This window comes from Poromitra crassiceps (assembly GCF_964638095.1).
Source record: "Poromitra crassiceps genome assembly, contig: HAP1_SCAFFOLD_374, whole genome shotgun sequence".
Lineage (NCBI taxonomy): Eukaryota > Metazoa > Chordata > Actinopteri > Beryciformes > Melamphaidae > Poromitra > Poromitra crassiceps.
The window spans coordinates 61,999-89,220 of NW_028152030.1; positions in this window are offsets into that span (position 1 = coordinate 61,999).

Sequence of the window (27,222 nt, forward strand, 5' to 3'; positions counted from 1 at the left end):
ATTACACATTAATTTAGAACTACCTTTTATATCTATTTTGGCTCATTTGGTGGCTATTTAGTAGCGAAATGAAGAAACACAATGCATGCTGGGAACTCAGAGAGAGAGAGAGAGAAGGGTGACAGAGAAGAAGCAGTGAAGGCAGAGAATAGGCCTGCTTTTCAAAAGCGCAAAGCGCTAAATGTAGGCCAGCTCCCAAGATATAACTAGGCTGGTATTTAGCGCCGACACGCCCACTTTGGGACTGCGCCACGCCCATTCGGCCTAAAGCGCATTTGGCAGCCTAAAGCCTATTGCTATCTTGCCGAAACAGGCGCAAGGCACGTTTTTTTGCGGTTAAGGCCCGTAATAGCGCCGATGGCCTGTGGGAGAATAGAGCCCATAGTGTAAAATGTTGCTTTATATGCAGACCAAGAAACGCCAAAACAAGTGTTTCAAGACAGCATCAAAGTACTTGAGAGCAAAGATACGTACGGTAGTATCTTCTGTGTAGCTGCCATCCATGAAAACATTGAAGGTAAGTGCACAAGTGCAAAAATTGGGAAATCATTTTAAATATATACAAAACGACTGCATGTCACATGTTAGATCATCATCTGCTGCGGAGGAGGAAATTATTTTCTCAAGCTTGAAGCTGCATTTGGCAACAAAGTACCTGGTGGTTTCAATTCAATTCAATTCAATTCAACTTTATTAGCAGACTCAGGTCCATAGGGATACATACACGGGGTTAACATACAAGAGATACAACAGGCAATAAAAATCATAAAAGAATGTACAAAAAGATACATAACCTAACGCACAGGCAGAACATACAGGCATTTTAGCCAGTGGACCCTTAAACTTGATGTATAACGTGAACAGCTCACTGAGGGGCTTGAAAGAGCTACAATGATACCGTTTGTTGACACATCCAGCCTTTTCATAAACTTAAACATTAGATTTCTTAGGAGTGCTTTAAAAGTCCTCACTCCAACAGTGACAAACATCTGGCTAGCACTGCCCCCTCTGGGTTGTTTAAGGAGTATTCTCATGGCATCATTATATGCAACTTGCAATCTGTGCATGCTAGACTTTTTATAACATGACCACAGGTGTGCAGTATAAAGCGGTGTGCAATATGCCTTGAACAAGGACACTTTCACTTTAGTGGAACAATGACAGAACTTTCGGGCAATAGTGTTTGCTTGAGCATACAGCTTCCGACATTGTCTGTATATATCATCGTCATCTGTCATTTGATCCGTAATAAAATGGCCAAGATATTTAATCTTATTCCAGACCTCAAGACTATTGTCTGATAGTTTAAAGATAGGAAAGTTAAGGCGTTTGTCCTCTTTAGTTCTACATATTAGAACAGCGCTTTTGCTGGCATTATATTTTATATCATGTTGCACACCATATTTAGAGCAAATATCAAGGAGCTGTTGTAGACCAGCACTACTGGGACTGAGGACCACCAGGTCATCTGCATACATCAGATGGTTTACTAGTGTTTCTCCGACCATGCATCCTGTGTTACAGGTTCTCAGTTGAGCAGACAAACCATCCATATATAAATTAAATAAAATAGGAGATAAAATTCCCCCCTGCCTCACGCCATTGCTTACACCAAATGGAGCTGATATACTCCCACCCCATTTGACCTGCATGGTCTGGTGGGCATACCAGTAGGCCAGGACCCTCACAATAAAACCGGGCACTCCTCTTTGCTTCATTTTCATAAAGAGCTTGTTATGGTTAATCCTATCGAATGCACGGGACGCATCAATAAAACACATGAGGACTGATGAATTACTAGACTTGTATTTGCTCACAATTTCCTTGAGAGCAAAAATACATAGGTCAGTACCATGCTTTGGTTTAAAACCAAACTGGTTATCAAGGGAGTGGATATACTCACTTACTCTATCCAGTAGGATTCTTTCCATTACTTTGGAGATGATGCTGGCTATAGCTATGGGCCTATAATTATCAAGGCTACTAACCTTGCCAGCTTTATCTTTAATAACTGGGACAAGCAATACTGAAAGCATTGAGTCAGGTAATACACCGTGGATCATAAAGCCAGTAAAACTGATAGATAACAGTGGTGCTAGTCTCAGACTAGCATTTTTCAGGTGCTCTGCAGTGATCTGATCCATCCCACATGCTTTGTTTACAGACAAATGTTGCATGGCTTGATACACCTCATGTGTTGTTATACCCATATTATCATTGTTCATATCAGAGTCATCCACAAACAATTCACTATTAATACAGTTGAATAAAGAGCTATAATGCTTTCGCCATAGTGCCACAATAATATTATTATCAGCTCCTGAGGTTCCTTCTACAGAGCAGGGTAAGGAGGGTTTACTATTAGTCAGAGATCTCACCTCTTTCCAAAAATCATTCGCATTGTTACACAGTAGCTTACTGGCCATGGAGTCTGCCCTCATGACTTGCTCATTTTTGCAGATGAATCGTACAGCATACTTATATCTAGCATTAGTTGTGATTTTATGCTCAAGCTCAGGCCCCTGCCTAGGTCTTCCAGCTATAGCCCACAGTTTAAAGGCTTCTCTTGCGTCAGCATGGTACATTGCTACATGCTCATTCCAGCCTGGTCTGATCTGAAATTTGCCCTTATACTTATAGTGGGGTTTGCCACCTTCAACCAGGGCAGCCACTATGTTGTCATACAGGGTACAGAGGGCGTTTTTATGCTCCATGTTTTGACCATCCATCAGGTGTTTTTTAGGTGAGAACTCCCATGATCTGTTATCTGGGCAAAACTAGCCTAGAAACTGGATATCCGCCCCTTTTTATCACTCTGTTGTTCCAGTTGTGTCCAGTTACTGTATTAACATTGCCTTTTGTATGACCAGTTTATCTGGGTCTCTTTCAATTGTTCTTTCAATTGTTGTTCCATAGCTGTGTGTAATGCACCCTGTGATGTGAACTATCGGAGGCGCCAGTGTGTCCCCTCACCTGATGATGGCCTGTCAGCCTGACGGTGGTGGGGACCACCCTTTTCTAGATTAGCCTTTTCTAAGTTGGCCCTGTTTCCACTACTCTCCCTTTATGTGGGTGGAAGGATAGTAGGGTCACAGCTCAACGTCTAATTATTGCTACTATAACTGATAGCTTATTTAGATATATATATCTTTTTATGTTCACTTTCAACTTTATAGAATGTATTCCATGGATTTCTATATTTCCTTTCCCAATGGGATTGGTAGATGTAACTGCACTGATCTACTATATCGATTGTAATTATTGTGGTATATAATTATGTATTTTCATCCTTTTACACATTATGTCAATGACACAGGTGTTCTTCGTCTCACCTAATTTCATCATACTACAGTAATCCGAATGGAGCAACAATTAGCCAACGTGTAATCTCCTGTAAAAAACGATTTGAACGTATACCTCCTGTAGATGGAGCCATTGTTCTGTTTGAAACAAATGAAATTTATGAGACTGAACTAACTGTAATGTAATGACATCAACAGGTTTAAACCAAGATGTTATGACAACTAGGCCTTGAACACACATATTTGAAAAGACAATATTTCCGTCAAATGTAGCTACAGTTGCAGAGCTGTAGAGCCGCTGTTTGGTGGAAAACATGTCAGCTTTTGAGGATATAAGAATTAACAGCTTAATGTACTTAATTGATGAACATTGCGGTCATTTGTTAATTTTCTTTACTTGTCTATATTGTTATACAGGAGGATTGTTATGCAGGAGCCAACCCCAGCATGCACTGGGCAGAAGGTAAGCAAACCCCCTGGACAGGTGGTCAGTCCATCACAGGGACACGGACACAGTCACTTCATTCACACCTATGGGCACTTTAGAGTCTCTAATCCATCTGACCTGCATGTTTTTGGACAGTGACAGGAAGACGGAAGCCCAGGCGAACATGAGGAGAACGTGCAAAACCCACACAGAGGGGACCAGGAGATGAGATGAGATTCAAACCCAGGACCACCTTGCTGTGAGGTGATGGTACTAACCACTGACTGAGCATATTGGTGAGCAACCCTTCATCCATCAGTCTGAGCTCAATGCATGAATCTGTCTTTTATTCAGACATGACTACTGTTAGACAAGAACATACTCCCATAAATCTGCTATTAGGGGACAAAGGTGCAACCAGTTAGTCTGCTGGTTTGGCCTTTACATTGGCTGAATGAAAATCAAACATTGTGAATTTCAGCTACCCACAGGCACAGTATTATTTTTATTTTTATTTTTTATTTTTAAACCTTTATTTATGCAGGGGGAGTCTGACTGAGAGCAATGCTCTCTTTTTCAGGAGTGCCCTGTTCACATTCACACACACATTCATACCTGGAAGCTGACCAGTACAACCACAGTCTGATCTGCTGGCCACTGATCAGCTCCACTGGAGCAGTTGGGGTTAAGGGCCTTGCTCAAGGGCACCTCAGTGGTGGTAATGAGGGAGGGGCAAGCGCTGCCTTTTCACTTTCCCCACCCAGATTGAACCGACGACCTTCCGGTCACAAGCTTGCTTCTCTAACCATTGGGCCACCACTGCCCATTTTCAGCTACCACCCACAGGCACAGTATCAAAGTCTCTTTGCTGCCACCCACAGGCGCAGTATCAAAGTCTCTTTGCTGCCACCCACAGGCGCAGTATCAAAGTCTCTTTGCTGCCACCCACAGGCACAGTATCAAAGTCTCTTTGCTGCCACCCACAGGCACAGTATCAAAGTCTCTTTGCTGCCACCTACAGGCACAGTATCAAAGTCTCTTTGCTGCCACCCACAGGCACAGTATCAACGTCTCTTTGCTGCCACCTACAGGCACAGTATCAAAGTCTCTTTGCTGCCACCCACAGGCACAGTATCAAAGTCTCTTTGCTTCCACCTACAGGCACAGTATCAAAGTCTCTTTGCTGCCACCTACAGGCACAGTATCAAAGTCTCTTTGCTGCCACCTACAGGCACAGTATCAAAGTCTCTTTGCTGCCACCTACAGGCACAGTATCAAAGTCTCTTTGCTGCCACCTACAGGCACAGTATCAAAGTCTCTTTGCTGCCACCTACAGGCACAGTATCAAAGTCTCTTTGCTGCCACCTACAGGCACAGTATCAAAGTCTCTTTGCTGCTCAATCGAAGTCAAAACCTCCAAATTGATAATGGCTGAGTTTCCCAACAAAGAAGCTTCTTAAGAGTTAAGAAGCTTCTTAAGGAGTTAAGAAGGCTCCAAAGAAGTGTTTCCCAAACGCCTTCTTAACAGTCGAGAAAAATAAAAAAAATAGAAGGCTCTTAAGAAGCATCTTAACTGGAGCGGCTCACTTGATGGCACTCTGAGCCCAGCAGTGGGCCACGACTCAGTGGTTGAGAAACACTGTTAACACCTAATCATGGTCATGTTAAACTTTATTAAACATTATTTATTTCAGACATGGACTGCAGTTCAAATTGCTTTATATACACAGCATACAACAAAACAGAGAAACACTATACAGAATTTAAGCGACCTTGGGTTCTGTGAAAGGTGCTATATAAATCCACAACATTATAAAAGGAATCCATTCTGATTAGAGGAATATAGCCTACGGTAAAACATTTAAAACACAAGTAACCATACATACAGGGGAGATTTTCAAGTGTTCCCTAATTTTAAACACTAAAGGGTACATGAAAGAAAGGAAAAAGGGAAAAACACAAGAGGAACAGTGGACACAAGTATCTCCTTTTGCCTGACGCGGCTGGATCTGCCAGTGTTTTGTCATTAAGAAGGTGTTAAGAAGGCTCCAGACCCTTCTTACAAAACCTTCTTAACGAAAGATCATCTTAGCGCTAAGAAGCTTTTGGGAAACGCAGCCTTCTTAACGGAGGATAATTGGAAGATAATTTTAGGCTAAGAAGCAATCGGGAAACGCGTTGGCTTCGTTGGCTTCTTACGGGAGCCTTAAGAAGGGTCAAAGAAGCTTCTTAGCGCTAAGAAGCTTTTGGGAAACGCATGCCTTCGTAAAGAAGCAATTGGGAAACGCGTTTGCTTCTTAAGGGGGCCTTAAGAAGGGTTGAATTAGCTTCTTAGCGCAAAGAAGCTTTTGGGAAACCCAGCCAATTACAGATTCAAGCCTTCTGCCTAACAACATTGTCTCACACCTATATCCAGTTATTGCCGTGTTAGCACTGTTGCTTCACAGCAAAAAGGTCCCGGGTTCAAACCCCGGTCCGTCGCAGGTCCTTTTCTTTACATGTTCTCCCCGTGTTCGCGTGTTTCCTCCGGGTGCTCTGCTTTCCTCCTACCATCAAAGACATGTATGTTAGGTGGTTCATTTCAATGTTTATACATGTATGTTAGGGTTAATAATACTCAGTGCCCCTGACCGAGGCACTGGCAAAGAGTTGGTCCCCGGGCGCTGCACTGCGGTTGCCCACTGCTCCTAGTTGTAAGAAGGTTCCTAGTAGTAGAGGATAGGTCAAATGCAGAGGATGAATTTCCCCATGGGGACAATAAAGCTTAACTTAACTTAACTTAACAGACCTCTGTTTTAGTGTGTGGACTCTACCCTTCCATCCCAGTGACTGAGGGCTGTGCAGTCTGCTGGGCCGTGTCTTAGTCAAGTGCTCCTCCTCGTGGTTGCTCAGTCGACATGTGCAGAGTGCCACGTAGTCCACCAGACTCTGTGGGCCCTATTCTCCCACAAGCCTTCGGCGCTAAAACGGGCCTTAAACGCAAAAAAACGTGCCTTGCGCCTGTTTTGGGACGATATCAATATGGCTTTAGGCTGCCAAATGCGCTTTAGGCCGAATGGGCGTGGCGCAGCCCCAGAATGGGCCAAAGTGGGCGTGTCGGCCTTAAATCTCGGCGTACTGATATCTTGGCACCTGCCTTAAATTTAGCGCTTTGCGCCTTTGAAAACCAGGCCTATTCACTGCGCCAGTGCACTTGTGCCTCTCCCCTGTCACCCTTCTCTGTCTCTCTCTGAAACCAGGCGTATTCAGTGCGCCAGTGCTCTTCTGCCTCTGAGTCACCCTTCTCTCTCTCTCTCTGACTCCCTCGCTCAAACAGACACAACACATAGCAGCCACGCAGCACCCAGCTTCCCATAGGAAATAGCAGTTGTAAGTTTACTGCCTGTGAATGTCCACTCCCAGCATGCAATTGGGTCCTCCATTTCGCTACTAAATAGAGCCGAAATAGATATAAAAGGTAGATCTAAAATAATGTGTAATGGTAAGACAACCTGCAATTGTCGAACATTTCAATATTGGACCAAATAAAACATGAAATGAAACACCACCCTATGTGAAACATATATGTCCTCTTGAGCCTATATATACCCTGTGTGGATTTAACGTGATTTAGGTAAGTGACAGCGGAACGCGCTTCGGAAGCTTCTACTGTCATCTGCTATACTGTGATGTGCGCTCCAATAACTTCGCCCTACTCCACATTTAGTTTTACAATAAAAACACATTTATGCAATGACTTTACATAATGTAGGGTATATTTATGTGCATCATTCTACCTGCAGCAGGGGAGAGAAAACGATATCATTCTGGACAAACTTTCACCAATCTAATAGGCTATATTTTTCTAGCTGATGCGTTTAGTACATTATTTTCACTTTGATCTTGCTATAGTGTAGCGTATTTACATGCTTGCAGTATTGAAACTGCAGTTAGATTGGTTTGAGAAGCATAATAATATGGAATAATAGCCTATAATGCAGACAGACAGGCTGGATGAAGAGAGGGGGGGGGGGGGGCAGAGCGTTTGGCTTTCGTCTGGTTTTGCGGGATCACTGGAATTGGAGCTAAAAAGGCAAGCGTGCGATTCGTTTATTGCACTTATCCAATGAGCATGACGGTGCATAATTTTACGCCTAAAAGGCGTGGTTGTAATGCTTTGGGCTGCATCTAGCGCCAGCACGACGATATCAAGTGCGCCTTTCCACGCCCACTGCTTTGATCTGCGCCTGCCGCTCGGCCTAGAAACTGCGCCGCTGCAACGATAGAGCCCTGTGTGTGTGTGTGTGTGTGTGTGTGTGTGCGCGCGCGCGCGCGCGTGCGTGCGTGGCTCGAGCTTTGCTTCTAGAGTAATGGAAACCTACTATTTATGAAAGAGGAAAAAATATTTGAACTGTCTGCTTCTCTCGTAGTTTTTCGAGCTGAGCTGATCCTGACCTTATTTGTGTAGGCCGAGCGGAGCGTGTGGGTGGGGGAAATATATGAGGGATTACCAGGAGGAACTCGAAGAGCATCTCATAGCGTGCACATTGTAAACGGGCTTTTAGGAGAAGGTGATGTTATTATGGGATATAGTGTTTGTGGGGACGAGTGTGACGGAGTTAAGAGTCTCTAAACTGTGTGTGGTCCTTCTTCACTGTGGTGATGAAAACCACCGTCTGCAAAGAGCCAGACTGGAGCACGCTTACTTTCAAACTGATGGCCACATAGTCATCATACTCTATAGATTTTTATAGATTTTTAAAACTGTACTATGGGTTTCCAAAAGGTTTCAAGGACCATTTCAGGTTTCACCGGTCATGGAACTCACTCACCATCAGTGTCGGGCAAGGTACTCAGGAAGTGTAATTAGTTCCTTATTACTGATTACTCCTTTAAAAAGTAACTAAATTACTTGATGTGTTACTTGGTTTCAAAAGTAATTACCGGAGTTACATTACTTGTTACATTACTATATTAGTTTTGCTACTCCGCCTTCCGAAAAAACGGATGTACTACCTGTTTAGACAGCTCCTTTTAGAACTGAATCCACTTAATTGGAACACTAATTAAGCTGACAGGAGTCAATTATCAGCCAAACTGCAGACTTTGAATTTATTCAATGCAGTAGTCTCACATAGCCACACCTGTCTCCATACTTAGAGACTAATGCAGTAACTTTAAGTTACTTGGATTAGTAACTGTGGAAATTGTAATCCCTTACATTACTAGTTACTGGGGAAAGTAATACAATTACAGTGACTAAGTTACTGCCCAAACACTGCTCACCATAAATGTGAAAACGTTCAATTCATTTCAGAATAAACCCACCAAATGTGCAGTAGCAATAGATTTTGCTTATACAAATAGGCTATTTAGTGACCATCATATCTAATAGCATATCTAGTCCACAGTACCTGCCTACCCTGCAGTGTTGGCATGCTTAAGGATAGGCGTAGGCTTTATATTGCCAAACCTCTGCCAGATGTTGAGTCAGTGACGACACTGAAAAAAACGCTCTTGATTTTATGGTAAATTTAGCATCGTGAAACGATGAGGAGAGGCACAGCTAAGTCTGTCTTTTTTTCTTTTTGGACGAATCAAGTTTCTTATTCAGGAAGGCGTTTGTCACTTTCCCCCCCCCCCCCCATCTCATCCTCCAATTCAGATGTGTGGACTGATTGAAATCATCTCCTAGCCGCCGAGCAGCGAGAGTGTAACCCAAAATCAGAAGCGGTGGTGGAGAATTCCAGCGACGTGGACAAAAGAAAGAACTGGGCTAATTCCTTGCAGATGTGTCTGAGGGGGGAAACACTGTACTGCCCTCGCTGGCGAGAACCGGAGTCTGCATGATGGAGCGGGTTCAATGAATTACGAGTCAGTGAAAAAAACAATGGTGACCCAGTACAGCTGGTTCTGTCCGCCTGGGGAACACGTGCACATACTTTCGCTCTCCGGAGGAACCGGCGGTATGCAGGATCACAGGAGTATGAGCCAGTCATCCCAGTCTGCTCTTGGCCCAGAGGGAAGACATAGCTGTTTAGGGTTTAGAGTGAGCGTATCCCCGTTAGAGAGCTGCGCGGGCCTGAAATCTCGGCCCGAGCCCTCCCCGGCCCGTGACATGCAGGCCCGTGCCCGACCCGGCCTGGATGAGTCATGAAATTAATTGGCCCGAGCCCGTTGCGAGGCCCGACATCAATATCACGATATGACGACACATCTCTCTCTCCCTCTCTGTGCATGCTGCCGTGCCGCTGAACTCGTTGGTCCAAAACGTTGCTAGACTGTGTTGCCTATAAAGACAACCACCGCAGCTTTCTCTCTGTCTCTCTCTCCCCCTCTCACACATGCTACCGTGGCCTATCAAAATCCAGACATATTGTCTCGAGAAAGAGAACGTTAGATCGTTTAATTGCCAACAGCAACAACGCCCACAAACTGAAACATTATGTCACTCAAGCATATCGAAATTAAAACAGCAGACTTACCGTTTATAGCTGCATTGAATAACGTCACATTAGTGTCCTCACAATGTATGGTAGATGGGTTCATTTTCAACAGGTTGAAATGGGCTTTCCCTACTGCAGTGGGGACTGTTTAACTCTCCCCTCGCAAACTTTGTTTTATGTCCATCGATCTTATTTCTCTCTCTCACGACACGGACACGGACACACGCGGCTTGTTTTGTTGTTGTTTTTTACGCTGACAGTGACAGCATGCTGACTGAACGGTGGATTGTGGACTGGAGTGGCAGACTAACGTCACGGTGAGGGTGTGTGTGTGGCTGTGTGTGTGTGCAGTGTGCGCTCCTCCTCTTTGTCTGACTGCTCTGCTGTGTAAAATCAAGCGAGTAATACAACGTTATTTTATTTAATGGAGTTATTGAGATAACTGAGGTTCAGGAACATGAGACCACACCATTGTTACTCATCACCACGTAAACGTAATCACCTGTACCTCCTCCAATCCATTCCACCTGGGCTCAATCAACCCAATCTACTGTAGCCTATATATATAACGCCACAATCCCACCAAACCCTGTTTGCATCAGATGTAACAACTGATCGCTAAGCAAAAACAAAAAAGCATTCGAAACGAACAAAGACGAACAACAAATTAGATCCACAGTCACCGAAAGCAGAATTAGTTTAGGAATAAGAAGCTCACCATGGCAGCAGAGGGCGAAGGGGAGTTCTACCTCCTAGCGTCCGACGAGGACCTCTTTGGCAGCCCCACCACGGTGACGGAGTCTCCGATGTCCCACGCATCCCTGGCGCCGGGGCAGATTCCACCGCGAGCCGCCAACCCCTCCGCTTCCACCAGCTCCGCGATGTCTCCCACTCCAACATCACGGGAGTCCCGGGGCCGAAACCGGGTGGTCAGGCGAGCAGCGCCGTACAGACGAGCGCGGGCACGGTCACCCTCGTCCTCTCCACCAACACGCCGGGGTCCGAGGATGAGAGGCGGCCGCCACGACAGGCGTCGTGCCGGCCCACCACCCGACCGCAGCGTGCCAGCTGTCCCTTCTTCCCAAGCTGGCCACCGCTCAGGAGGCACGACCGCCAGCCTACCATCACGGCTCGGCCGCCGATCAGCGACCTCCCCCGCTGGCCCGTCACACCAGCCTCAACAACACCATTCCGCTGGCCCGCCACACCAGCCTCGACAACATCATTCCGCTGGCCCGTCCCCCCGGCCTCAACAACATCATTCCCCTGGCCCGTCACACCAGCCTCGACACCGCTCCGCTGGCCCGTCCCCCCAGCTCCAACAACACCACTCCGCTGGCCCGTCACACCAGCCTCAACACCGCTCCGCCGGCGCCTCGTCAGAGGCCGATTCTCCCCGCCAACAAACCATTTCCAGCTGGACTGTCGTACGCCTCCAACAGGCACTCCGCGACAGAGGGATCCCATACATCCGATCCGACAACAAAGCAACCCTCTACCGGCGTTTGACTTCCGGTTTGGTGCCACCGGCAAACGCTCCGACACCCAACCAAGCCCAACGTTCCCACCTACCCAGTGACATCACCGCCCACCACAATGCTGCTGCTTCCGTGAGCCAGGTTGTATCAGCACCCATTCCCACTGCAAATCCCTCTGCCAATACAGCTAACGTCATATTAAACTTTCTGTCTTCCCTGAATTCCCAACAGGGTGAAGACCCACTAGCAACCCGGGCACATGCATCCCTTCGTCCCCCCCTCCTCTCTCATCCTCTTCCTTCTGCCCATGACACCGGAGCCCTGCTAGCTCCGCCTGCCATCGCGGCTCCGTACCCTCGACCCCCCCCCCCCCCTCAGCATTCGCCCCCCCCCGCCCGGCCACCACGGCCCCCAACATCATCATCATCATCAACTCGTTTCCTCCTGTTCTAACCCCTTTCGACACCCTCCTCCCCCCTCCCCCAACCTCCCCCCCCCCCCTCCCCCAACCCTCCCCCATCACCCCAATGCATATCAGGTTTTGTCAGCTCTGCTCTCCACCTTCCCACAGCTAGAGCAATCACTAGTCACCCAAGCACACACGTCCCTTCGTCCCCCCCTCCTCTCCCATCCTCTAACTTCTGCCCACGGCTCCGGAGCCCCGCTAGCTCCGCCCGCCACCGCGGCTATACCCCAACGGCCCCAGCCCACAGCGTCCGCTTCCGTGGCCACGGCCACCACGGCCCACGACATCAATCTTCCTCCTGTTCTTACCCCTTTCGACACCCTCCTCCCCCCTCCCCCAACCCCCCCCACCCTCCCCCCAACCCTCCCCCATCACCCCAATGTATTCAATAACATGTCTGTCCCTCCTTCCCTCCTCGCACCCGTCCATCAGTCCGCCGGGCCCGCCCCAGCCACACCCTACACCCTAGCCACCGCCATTCCGGCCGTTCAGCCCCAGCAGGCAACGCCTTCCCCGGTCTCCTCCGCACTCAGGCAGCAAATCCTGTCAGGTGCATATACCGACCTCGCCACACTCCTCCAACCCTCCACAGCCGACGCCACCCACCCTCGGGAACTGTTCACAGCTTTCGGCCTATCACAACTCAAGCCTCCCAAGCCTTCCCGCTCCAGGGAGCTAAACTCCATTGAATTTGCATTTTCTTTCTCCCTGTTCCGAGACACCATCTGCACGGTGTACCCCGAGCGCAGGGCCGAACTAGACGCCACCTCTCCACCATATTGGATTTGGCCTTGCGTTTCGGGGGAACCGCATTCTACACATACCACATCCTCTTCGCTTCCCAGGCAGCAGGCCGGCTGCAACAGTTCAACCAGGGAACGTACTGGGGCACACTTGATGCAGAGCTGTACTGCAGGGTCTTTGCGGCACGCAGTGCCATTAACTGCACTCTGTGCGGGGCACCCTCCCACCCAGCCACCATCTGTGTCGTCGCCACCACACTACCTCGTCCCACGGCCCCTCCCGCTCCCACCCCCTCAGTCTTCTCACGGCTGGACAACGCCCCTCCTCCCTCCATCACTCCCAAACCACGCATGCAGAGCCAAGGCCCGACTTCAAGGGGTGGAGCAGACAAACAGGGGCGGCCCATCTTGTACCAAGGAGGCCACATGATATGCAACAACTTCAATAGCCAAGGTTGCTACGTATCAGGGTGCCGCTTCCTGCACACATGCTCATACTGCGGCGGCGCCCACTCAAGACCCACCTGCCCCCACAGTCCAACTACACATGCAGCATGACTAGACCACCACCTCAGCACCCCGGTCAACATCACAGCACCCACACACGCCTAAGGAACCATCCCGACCCACAGTTCGTTCACTTCCTCACCCACGGTTTCACTTTTGGTTTTCACCCAGGCATCATGGCCTCTCCCACCACATCATTCACCCGCCATAACCTCCAGTCGGCCCCCACCGAGCCAGACACGGTAGACAGGCTCTTGGCCAAGGAGGTGGCTGACAAATTCATGATTGGCCCATACCCAGCCCCTCCCTTCATCACATACCGCATCAGCCCCATAGGAATCGCAACACGAAAATACTCCGGAAAAAAGCGCCTCATCATCGACCTCTCCTCCCCCCACAACTCATCCACTCCTAGCATTAACAGCCTCGCTGGCCGCCGGAGATGTCCCTCCTCACACCATCCTCCGCACTCCTGGAACCGTACCCCATCATTATCGCAGCTATCTTATGGGGGCACGAATGGTCAACCAAGGTCATACTCATTCACACAGACAACCTCAGCACAGTCGACATCATCAACAAAGGACGCTCACAATCACTGGACATAATGAAATTCATCCGCAGACTCACCCTGGTTTCTGCCCAACACCAGTTCATCATCCGAGCCGCCCACATTCCCGGTCACTGCAATTCCATTGCTGACTCTCTCTCCCGTTTCTCGTTCCAGAAATTCAGATCCTTGGCACTTGACTCAGACCCGCACCTTCCCCTGCATCCTCCGCTCCTCCACCTGGTTGCCGCCACGCAACAATTCATCCTGAACAGCCTAGCCCCAAAACATTGTCCTCATACTACTCTGGCTGGTGCTCCTCCAAAGCATTCCATAACGTCCATCACCTCCCCTTCCCGTCCGTCAATACCTTCTCCGTCACCAGCTTCATCACTTACTCTCACACAGTTCTCAGAATCAGAACATCCACCATCCAAGTTTATCTCAGCGGCATAAACTTTTTCATCAAACTACTCACCGGAGCACCGGCAGCCTCCATCTCTCACCCCCACGTCACCATGCTCATCAAAGGCCTCCGAAAGGCCGAGCCTCGACTTCCTCCCAAACGCCTTCCCCTGACAACCGACCTCCTCACCAGATGTATCCTCACTCTCCGTGCAGGGTACTTGACTCCCGCCATCGACTCCACCCTTGAAGCCATGTTTCTCCTGGCCTTCTTCGGCTTCCTCCGCTGCTCAGAGTTCACCACCGACTCCTCCAAGTACAACCCCCTACAGCACGCCAGTCTTTCCGACATCTCCATCCACTCACCCGACACCCTGAGGTACAACCTAAAAAGGAGCAAGACCGACCAAGTCGGCCTCTCTCACCCAGTGTTTCTGTTCCGCCTGAATTCATTCCTCAGTCCCTACGAACCCATCATCAACTACATCAACGGAAGAGTAGCAAAACACTCCTCTCCCCACGATCCTCCGTTCACGACCGAATCGGGCCGAGTCGCCACACGGTTCTGGTTCCACCATCACCTCCGCCACGTCCTGCTCAAATCAGGAATCTCTCCAGATCTGTTTTCCGGCCATTCATTCCGCATCGGCGCAGCAACAACAGCATCCAGACAAGGCCTCCCGGACCACACCGTCAGAATCCTGGGCCGCTGGTCTTCCCAAGCCTATCACACGTACATCCACAACAACCTCGAAGACGTCCGAAGAGCCCATGTGCACATGGCCATCTGAAGTACTTTTGGGGGGGCTGATGGAGCCGGGACTCCATCCCTGTGAAGCCGCGCTCCACACGTAAGAGGCGCTTCACCGGAGACGTTACCCCCACCCTGAGTCTCGACCCCCCCGGGTTCCTGACTAGTCGAACATCATCAACATCATACAATAAATTAATTCTGTTTCGAACTATGGTGTGGTCTGTGTTAGTGAAATGGAGTTATTGAGATAACTGAGGTTCAGGAACATGAGACCACACCATTGTTACTCATCACCACGTAAATGTAATCACCTGTACCTCCTCCAATCCATTCCACCTGGGCTCAATCAACCCAATCTACTGTAGCCTATATATATAACGCCACAATCCCACCAAACCCTGTTTGCATCAGATGTAACAACCCTCCCGCCCAACCCTATTTTACTCCATTACGGGCAGCACGCGCAGAGTTGCATGTTCTCTCCGTGCTGCGTGGGTTTTCCCCGGGTACTCCGGTTTCCTCCCACAACAATTCTAAAACATGTTAGCTAGGGCTGCCATTGGCATATGCATAACCTTGCATCTCTATCCTCTGCCCACAGGAACCACGGGGGGGCTGATGGAGCCGGGACTCCATCCCTGTGAAGCCGCGCTCCACACGTAAGAGGCGCTTCACCGGAGACGTTACCCCCACCCTGAGTCTCGACCCCCCCGGGTTCCTGACTAGTCGAACATCATCAACATCATACAATAAATTAATTCTGTTTCGAACTATGGTGTGGTCTGTGTTAGTGAAATTATTGAAAAACGGCCTGACCCCGGCCCGGCCCGGACCTATTAATTAAAAAAAAAGAAAAAACGAGCCCGGCCTTGGCCCGTATTGGCAGGCCCGAGGGGCCCGCGAGGGTACCCTCGGGTTTGCAGCTCTCTAATCCCCGTTCCCTTTTGATTATATAGGCCTGTGATGCTATGTGATTATGTGATTATATGGCTCATGTGAAAAAGCTGTATAGACGTACATTTTTGCAGTAAATGCTCTCACAGTTCAATGAAAAATAAGATATTAGAGCGGTGGTTCTCAGCATGGGGTCCGAGGACCACCACGGCCACGGGTCCTTTGGTGAGTTCAGCGGGTCCCCTAGCAATTTGATGAATGGTTCAACTTCATCAATTCTTTCCATTTACAATAAGTTACAGGTAACAATTTGAGAATGTAGAATAGCCTAATAACTATGTTGACCATAGTTTATCTGTTATCTCAACATACATGGTCATGGCATTCTGGACAAAATCATATCTAACAATAAAACTATTCTCAGCGAGACATTACCTCACGGGTACTAAATGAGGGGTCTTTATATGAAAGATGTTGAGAATCACTGAAACAGAAAATTACATTATTTGTTGAAGCTATGATAGCCTATGACATTTGAAAATAAATTTGTAACAGGCTGTCTTATTTCCCCCCCTTTATTACACACACGCACACGCACGCGCGCCACACACACACACACACACACACACACACACACACACACACACACACACACACACACACACACACACACACAGTCCAAGAAAGTCATTTTCATTTAGAATCTTGATCGTGAAACAGTCTTTGTTTTTACACAGATGCATATGATGATAATCTGTGTGCATTACTGGCTCTTGAGTCACTGGCAGCTTTGACCACTCTCTGTATCAAGTGTGTTCAATTTATCTCTGGGACTTTGACAAGACAGATTAAGACGCGGGAGGGAGGACACATATTTGGGGGCCCATATAATGCTTCTTGGCTCTGATTCGCCCTCACAGCTTATACAAGCAGACATGTCACGTGACTGAAATGTCTGAAATGTGTGTACCCATGACTGTATAGGCTACTATTAATACACAGCCTCTGCAAAGATAGCCTAATATCATTGTGTAACTGTAATGTTACAGTAGGCCTACTGTAACATGTAACATACTATCTCAAATCTGTAGACGCCCTCATAAGGTAGCCTACTTGATCTGAAAGCCAAATGGCTTTTTACTATTTCTCAGCTACTGTTTGGACAGTATAAGGTTGGACCGAAGTAGCCAACATCATTCTTGGTTAGCCATCAAACAGTGTTATTAAAGGGACAGCTCACCCTAAAATCCAAAATACATATTTTTCCACTCACCTGCAGTGCTATTTATCCATCTATATCGTTTTGTGTTAGTTGCCTGAGTTTTGGAGATATCGGCCGCAGAGATGTCTGCCTTCTCTCCAATACAATGGAACTGGATGGCACTCGGCTTGTAGTGCTCGAAGCATAAAAAAAAATACATTTGAAAAACTCAACAGCATTGTCTCTTTCCAGAAGTCATGACCCGGTTACTCAAGACAATGCACAGACTTTGTTGTGAGCAGTTTCATGTAGGAACTATTTTCTTTTAACCAAACTACTCCCACTAGCTGCTGCTGCCCTAGCTGCTCCTATGCAGTCTCATGTAGGAACTAGCTAGCAGCTAGCGGGTGTAGTTCGGTCAAAAGAAAATAGTTCCTCCATGAAACTGTTCATAACAAGGTCTGTGGATTATCTTGAGTTATGGGGTTATGATTTCTGAAAAGAGACATTGCTGTTGAGTTTATCAAATGTATTTCTTTGGCACTTTGGCCGAATGCCATCCAGTTCCATTGTATTGGAGAGAAGGCAGAAACTCTGTCTGATATCTCCAAAACTCCGGCAACTAACACAACACGATATAGATGGATAAATAGCACTGCAGGTGAGAGGGAAAATATGTATTTGGGATTTTAGGGTGAGCTGTTCCTTTAAATAGCTCATGGAGAAATAAATGATGAGCCAATAACAGTCCTAAATGTTACTGCAGAATCACTAGCTGATAGCACTGGGGCTTGTAGGCTAATATGGTTCTAGTAATGTGCTAAAACACACACGCGCACACACACACACACACACACACACACACACACACACACACACATACAAATAGGCTATCTAAAGAAATATATTTTGAGAGAATATGTAATCGTGTAATCAGGCATATCTTCCCCACCAACTCCCATCAAGACAGAATCCAGAATTGATAATAATAGCATGCAGTATACCCTATTATTTGCAATCATCTGCCCCCTAGTGCCAAGACACGGGATACTGTAATGGAAGATTCACAGAAGAGAAGAGCCGCACTCCCTTTTGTCCTATCTCAGAAAGAAAGAAAGAACATGTATTTGTCCCTCTGGTTAGCAACAACTGCTCCAAGGCAAACAATCACCCCCCCCCCCCCTTTCCCCACACACACACACACACACACACACACACACACACACACACACACACACACACACACACACACACACACACACACACACACACACACACACACACACACACACACAAACACACTTTAATCAGTCCATGGATGAAAAAGAACCTTGCAGCATTCAGGTGATGATGCACACACACACACGCACGCACGCACGCACGCACACACACACACACACACACACACACACACACACACACACACACACACACACACACACACACACACACATGAATGAAAGCATTAGGAGAGTCCTGCAGCATTCAGGTGACACTTATCTTTGCCCCCCTCTCCCTGCACACATATACACACACACGCACGCGCACACACACACACACATACACACATACACACACACACACACACACACACACACACACACACACACACACACACACACACACACACACACACATACACACCCACACACACATACACACAGAGACACACAAATACAAACACACGGATGCTCGCGCACGTGCGCACACATACACACACACACACACACACACACACACACACACACACACACACACACAGAGGAACAGTAGTCTAGTTCTGCTCCAGCACATGGCCCTCTGGTGGATCTACAGCAGGATCACAGCCGGTTGCCCTGGGCAGAGAGAGGGAGGTAGAGGGAGGAAAGGAAAGCATGGGAGAGGAGGAGGAGGGAGGAGTGATAGCCTATGAGAGAAAGAGGTGACAAGAAAAGAAGGGAGCAAATGGAGGAGAGAGAAAAGAAAGAGGAGAGGGAGAAACAGAAGTGAAGAGGAGACAGGAAAGGGGGGAAAGACGGGAGAGGAGGATTAGAAGAAAAAAGGGGGTTGAAAATGAGAGGAAAATGTTCTTCTGTCATTTGGAGCTTAATCTTGTTATCCCACTTAGTTGCTTGTCAAAAGTGATGTGTTTTGGGGGGGGGTTGTTGTTGTTTTTTTTTGGGGGGGGGGGGGGTATTTTCACATTTATTTAGACAGGACAGCAGGCATACAGGTGGGGAGAGAGAGAGAGGGCATGACCTCGGCTCGGACCCTAACCCAAGCCTCCATCGCACGCACGCTACCAGGTGAGCTACCAGGACGCATGTCTTTACAGTAATGTTGAGCCAATGCATACACTGGATGAGCAGCTGACCACTTACTGTAACACCAAAGTTAATCATGAAAGAAACGAGAATCTTATCACTTCACTTGAAGTCTAGTTTAACCAAAGACTCTAACCAAACATATAAGAAATGAGTGAAGATCAATCTTCACCCATAATATTTGCCACTAGATGGAGCTATCTGTACATAACTTGCCACGAAAGAAAAACTGAAAAAGAGAAAGGCAAAGAAAAAAGAGAGGGAGCAAAAAATAGAAGATGGACTAAAGCAGAGAGAACAGCAGAGTGAGAGAGAAAGAAAGAGTGGTGAAGAGATAGAGAAATAGAGAGAGCAGAGGTAAAGATGTTCTTCTGTTGGTCCCTAGAGGTCTGAACAACATCTCCAAGGCCTAAAACTCACCACCTGCGCCTCTGTCTTCCAGCCACACACACGCACGCGCACGCGCGCACGCATGCACGTGTGCACACACACGCACGCAGGCACGCACGCACGCACACACACACACACCACTGCGCGAAATACCCCAGAATCCGGAGTTAGTCTTGCCAGGATATGTCAAATTATGACCCATATATGAGGAAATCTGGGTTGGATACTCTCCGACCACAACATTTTACAATTTCATATCTGGAGCATATCTTAACTCCGAATGGGACCACTTGATACCATCAGAATATGGAGTTTAGATATTTTCCCGATATGACTGCTGTCATATTTTGAAAGCCAACCACATCACATGTCTGGTGACAGCATATGGCAGGATACTACCGAAATGCCTCGCCCTGTGTGTGTTCAAATCCGGGAAGCAATATACGTGTCATATCCGTAGCAGGAAACTTTGAGATAGTATTAATATCCTTATGTCGGACATTCAAAGATATGATGCAAATCTGATCAAATTGACTGTCGATACTCACGGTTTATGACTCATGTCCGGAGCATATCTTAAGTCCGGATTGGGATCATTTTGACACCATCAGAATATGGAGTCCAAATGTTTTCTAGATATGACTGATGCCATATTTTGAAAGCCAAACACACCACATGTCTGGTGACAGCATATCACATGATACTACCGAAATGCCTCGTCCTGTGTGTGTTAAAATCCGGGAAGCAATATACGTGTCATATCTGTAGCAGGAAACTTTGAGATAGTATTAATATCCTTATGTCGGACATTCAAAGATATGATGCAAATCTGATCAAATTGACTGTCGATACTCACGTTTCATGACTCATGTCCGGAGCATATCTTAAATCCGGATTGGGATCATTTTGACACCATCAGAATATGGAGTCCAAATGTTTTCTAGATATGACTGATGCCATATTTTGAAAGCCAAACACACCACATGTCTGGTGACAGCATATCACATGATACTACCGAAATGCCTCGTCCTGTGTGTGTTAAAATCCGGGAAGCAATATACGTGTCATATCTGTAGCAGGAAACTTTGAGATAGTATTAATATCCTTATGTCGGACATTCAAAGATATGATGCAAATCTGATCAAATTGACTGTCGATACTCATGGTTTATGACTCATGTCCGGAGCATATCTTAAGTCCGGATTGGGATCATTTTGACACCATCAGAATATGGAGTCCACATTTTTTCTAGATATGACTGATGCCATATTTTGAAAGCCAAACACACCACATGTCTGGTGACAGCATATGGCAGGATACTACCGAAATGCCTCGTCCTGTGTGTGCTAAAATCTGGGAAGCAATACGTCTCATATCCGTAGCAGGAAACTTTGAGATACTATTAATATCCTTATATCGGAAATTCAAAGATATGATTCAAATTTGATCAAATTGATTGTTGATATTCACAGTTTATGACTCATGTCCGGAGCATATCTTAAATCCAGAATCTGACCACTTTGACGCCAAGAGAATATGGAGTCCAAATTTTTTCCAGATATGACTGATGCCATATTTTGAAAGCCAAAACACACCACATGTCTGGTGACAGCATATCACATGATACTACCGAAATGCCTCGTCCTGTGTGTGTTAAATTCCGGGAAGCAATGTATGTGTCATATCCGTAGCAGGAAACGTTGAGATACTATTAATATCCTTACTCAGACATTCAAAGATATGATTCAAATCTGATCAAATTAAGTGTTGATACTCACAGCTTCTGACTCATGTCCGGAGCATATCTTAAATCCGGAATCTGACCACTTTGACACTACCAGAATATAGAGTCCAAATATTTTCCAGATATGACTGATGCCATATTTTGAAAGCCAAACACACCCTAATGTATACACCACAGTATATCACATGATACTACCGAAATGCCTCGCCCTGTGTATATTAGAATCCAGTAAGCAATATACATGTCATATCCATAGCAGGAAACTTGATATACATGTAGTATCCATAGCAGAAAACTTTTAGATATGGTTAGAGTAATAGCCACATGTCTTGGATATTCTAGGATATGATTCAAATCTGATCAAAATTACTGTAAATACTCGCTGGTTATAACTCATCTTCGGAGTATCAACTTCCGGACTGGGAGCACTTTAAAATTGAGTCAATATATTGTTTTGGCAGTCACAATAGGACAGAATATCTTGTATAGAGATATAACTGTTATCTAATATCTATTCAGATGTATGTGTTGTCAGTTACAAGACTTGACAGATTATTATTAGAAAAATACTCTTTAAATTGTGTCTGATATATATTTTTTTCAACAAAATGCCCCAAATCTTTTCAAGTACACCTTCTACTCATTGAAAAATACATAATCTATGAATCTTCAAATATAATTATTTTATTAACGCAATTTGAACATCAAATTCAATTCAACGTGGCAGTTATGAAACATACAAAAACAGTCAGAGTTCAAAATAAAGTCACCGCCAGGGTTTGTGAGCATTTTCAGTGATTTCCATGACCCACAGAATATTTTCTTCTATGACTATTAGAACACCAAATATCCCAAAAGACAGAACAAAGCCTCTACTTCCATGAAAAAAAAACAGTTTGTTTCTCCGTGCTTCCGTTCTTTAGTTATCGACACATGAATGTGGGTTGTTTTCACTGACACCGTGCGTCTCTCACCACAAAGCCGTGAAAACTGCCTTTTTGTGGAGCAACGCAGGTGGGGCGTTCACCCCCGCACAGAGAGCGCACCGGGGTGGGTCACCCTCTCATCTTCTCTGTGAGAAGCTAGTGCTTCCTGCTACTTGATGTGTGGAGGTCTGGGAGCATATTAGATGGCTGAAATTTACACTATGTGAGGGTTTACAAATCGGATCACTGAGATTAACTATTAAAAAAAGAGAGGTTAGAATGTGTGAAGAACACTTCTCAACTGTGCTGTTTGTGAGATCTTGCAAATGAAAAATAATATTTTTAACATATCTACATACGATACATGAACAACAAGGAATGCTGGACAAAAACATATCCAACAATAACAAATAAAATAAAAAAGTTCCAAAAACAAAACATCCTCAACAGTCAAACAAACAAGCTCTTAGTTTTCCAACCCAGTCTAAAAGAAAATGTAAAATAGCAACGTTGGTCCACAGCCTAAAGAAGTTGCTATTTTACAATTTCGGCTCCCAAATTGTAAAATAGTAACTTTTTGGGTTCGGTTTTGAGACCCCCCTTCCGACTCCCAAAGGGAATCCTCTAACCTCTGACTGCTCTAACCTCTCCCAGACTATAACCCTAACCTCTCCCCAGACCCTAACCCTAAACTCTCCCACCCCTCAAAAACCTCCCACCCCTGTATAAACTCCCATTCAAAAAAGCTACCACTTTACAATTTGGGAGGCGAAATTCTAACGTTTTGTTTTGGGTAGGTGGGAGATCCCTTCAAGGTCTCTGACCTCCACCTTCCGACCACTCTAACTTCCGACCTCAGTTACCCCTCTAACCTCAACCAGACCCTAGCCCTAAACCTAACCTCTTCCCAGACCATAACCTAACCTCGCCCACCCCTCAAAAACCTCCCACCCCCGTATGAACTGCCATTGAAAACAAGTTACGATTTTACAATTTTGGAGGCAAAATTCTAAAATTTCTAGCTGTGGACCAACACTGCTATTTTACCATTTTCCTTGAGACTGTGTTGATTTTTCAGCTGGAGCTGTCAGCTAGAGCACCCTCTTCCTCTGCCAGGTATGGCTGACTCCTGGATGCAGCAGGAGGTCCTCTGTTAGAATCTTGTCCAGAGGGGAGACGGTGATGAGTGGAGCGTGGCTCCACTCCCTTCCTCCTGTTCTCATCAAGGACCTTCTGGCAGGAGGTAACGATCGTGGTCAGACGTGGTGAGCGCCATTTTGGTGAGGAAAATATGTACCGTGACTTCTCCTCATCGCTTTCCTCATCGCTCATCACATTTCCGTCAGCCCCTTTCAAGTATCTCAAGTCCTCTTGGCTCAGCACCTTCTCCCCAACTTTCACCCTCTTCTTAAAGAGCTATAAAGAGAGAGAAAAAACTGTGAGCTGCAGCAGTGGTCAAATTATGTTTTTATGCTGGCTTTGCAATGGCAAATCTACCAAATCTAAAGGAGCATTTCTTTCCATCCAGCACAAATTATAGTCTGGTAAGTCGGCACTAGTACCATTTTAAAGGTCCCATTCCGTGCAAAAGCTGTTTTTACTTGTAAATGCATATATACTGCTGTCAGCCCTCCCTGTAATGAGTGGTCACACGTTCAGAACTGCCACAGTTGGATTTGTCCCTATCCAGCGTCCCCCTGCAGTCTCCTCCAAGCCACACCCCCAAACGCGTCGTTTGCCCAGAGAGGAATCTGGAGAGAATATCGACGTCACTAGCTTCCTCCTGCATACTCGGGTCCCTCTCACACAAGCTACCTGCACCATTTAGTCTATAGCCACAAAATTAACACTTCTAGCTGGAGCGACGCCAACTGTACGTGATCCAGCAACTGCAGAGGTGCATTCGGTAAGTCTAGGCATTTTGAGATGTCCTCTTTAGCGTAGTACCGTTTAGTTAACGATAACTCGCAACCTAGCGTGCTGGTCCACAGACGCTAATCTGATTGGCCGCTGGGAGCCTGGGGCGGGCTCTCCCTCAGCGGCCAATGGGAACTGTTAGTTCTGAATATATTATAGAAACAGGCCGTTCTTGGGAAGCGACCAGATGAGGAAGTGAGAACTCCGTCACAACAAACGGGTTTGCTATATTTTCGACAGATTAATCCAGAATCATGTTTTATGGACCAGAGACACACGTTTTTAAGAGGTTACAGCTGCACGAATTGGGACCTTTAATACCTGTACATTTTACTGCGCTCTTTTTGCTTGATAGAGACAGAAAAAATATATATATTATGACTGTAATGGGACTGTCATATCAGCGCCTAAATTGGCTTCACACAGAGTCAAACACAATGTATAGACTAAATTCCAATGAAATTTAAATTGAATTAATGGTGTTAAACTTCTCCAATCTCCAGTTGGTTTATCCTGCCATCCCTATTCTGCACACACTGACTGCATAGTGCAGCATTAGGTACTGAGGCTATTTGGAAATGCAAGTTAGGAGAAGGAGAGCCAGCACACAAAAATGTCCTTTTGTTGGGTTTATTCCAGCTTAACACCAGGTACAGCACACGGACGTTTAAGCCTAACGGCCTTCTTCAGCGTGTTGCTGTGTCAGGCGGAAATGACGTTTAAATACACTGAGACCGGAAGTCCATTCAATAAACGAAATATCAAAATTCATATATAAATGCATATATAAAGGCCTGGTTCTGCTCTCCCACACAGTGGGGCTGACCAGACTATTGTTATTTATATATGCATACATTGTTGTATGTAGACATTTTCTTTGATAATGGAACGTGCGTGTTGTGTATTGCTTGGTTCTTGAATTCTTTATATACTGTAACTGAATTTTGATATTTCGTTTATTGAATGGACTTCCGGTCTCAGTGTATTTAAACGTCATTTCCACCTGACACAGCAACACGCTGAAGAAGGCTGTTAGGCAGAAACATCCGTGTGCTGTACCTGGTGTTAAGCTGGAATAAACCCAACAAAAGGACATTTTTGTGTGCTGGCTCTCTTTCTCCTACTAAGTATCGCCTGTGCCGTGCACCGAAACTTTAAAAACACCGGTGAGTGTGCTCGCTACTGGCTTATTGCCAGTTTGTTTGGACATATTTGGAAATGCAAAACTGATCCGTGCAGTTAACTAGCCATCATGTAACCAGGTTAAATTATGTTAACATTAGTGGCTCTCTCCAGTCCTGCTACAGCGCCAAAATAAAGTGTGTAAATAGGTTTGGCTTACCAAAACTACATTCGTGGAATTAGGCATTTTAATTGATAACCATGTGGCAATGCATTGAATTGAGATTCAATATAGATTTGTGGCTTCCACGGGAAGATATACTCACCCTATCACGCCGGCTTGTAAGGAGCTTTCTCCGCATAACGGCCTCCTTGGTTGTTCCCTCCTGCAGCTTTGCCTGGCTCTTCAGGTTTTCATAAGCCCTGTTGCAGGCTTCTGGAAATAGATAATAAAACAAAATTGACAAATTATCGGTGACAGTAGAGTGTTTAGTTTTTAACTTGTCACTTAGACTTTCAGAATTAAGGGTGTATTCACACCTCTAGGTTGCTTGCTTTGTGTTCAATTTGGGTACTTAATTGATACAATTGTTGCATTTGTGCGTGGGTTCGTTTGTGTTCACACAGCCACAATGAAACGGTCCAAATAGTATTGCCAAGCCTCCTGGATTGGCCAGGAGACACTCCGATAGGCCAATAGCCTCTCGGAATAGAAAAGATAATTCCCCAAGATTTTATGATTATAAGAATGCGTTCTGTTAGACCTACATTGTAGTCTACATCGGGTGTGCGCCGTGCGAGGAGAGAGAGAGAAAGTTATTTATTTATTTACTTGGGCTATCGGGTAATTTGGAGATATAAGATCAAAGACCCTCGCAACTTCTGCTATTACTATCACAAAGACTTCAGAGAATTATGAATAATAAACACCTGTCCTGTCAGGAATAAAATATTAATAATATAATAATAATAATTTAATAATAGCCTACGGACATTTTGAGGAAGACATGCAATCAGTCTGATTGTTCCAGACAATCTTATCACAAAGAAGGCTGGCTCTGATTACCACGACTTGTTTTCATTTGGAGACCAGAGGTAAGTTGCCGTTCGTCGAGTTCAAACATGATGTTGCAAAAATCCCCCAAAGTTTATCCATGCAAACGCTAGTTTCACAAGCATTCAACTATTAAAATGTCTCGCAACTGATGATTTCTCATCCTGATTGCGTATAGAGCATTTGTGTTCAGATTCTGGTTTTTAACTAGCGTTTTGTTTTGCCTACATAGTATAAATTACATAGGCATTTCAACAGGTAAACAACATATCTAGTGTTACATGTGATTCTGCCTCTGACCTTAATGTTCACACCAGAACTCGGATGCGTGAAATGATTACCTTTGAGCATGGCATAACAATGTCCCAATTATAGCAAGGAAAATTACCAGAAGGAATAGAACGAGAAACAAAGAAAGTGAGTGGGTCTCTTGGGCAGATCTGACTTTACTAAAATATCTCTTAAATTGGAGGACCTCTTATAAAAGTATCTGGGTGAAGTTTGAAAAGCATTAGATGTGAAAGTCACTTTCCAGTATGTGCCAATATCTACTCAATACTTCTTTGACTGACTTAGATAGGCTATAGGACTATAGGTGGACACAAATGCTAGGC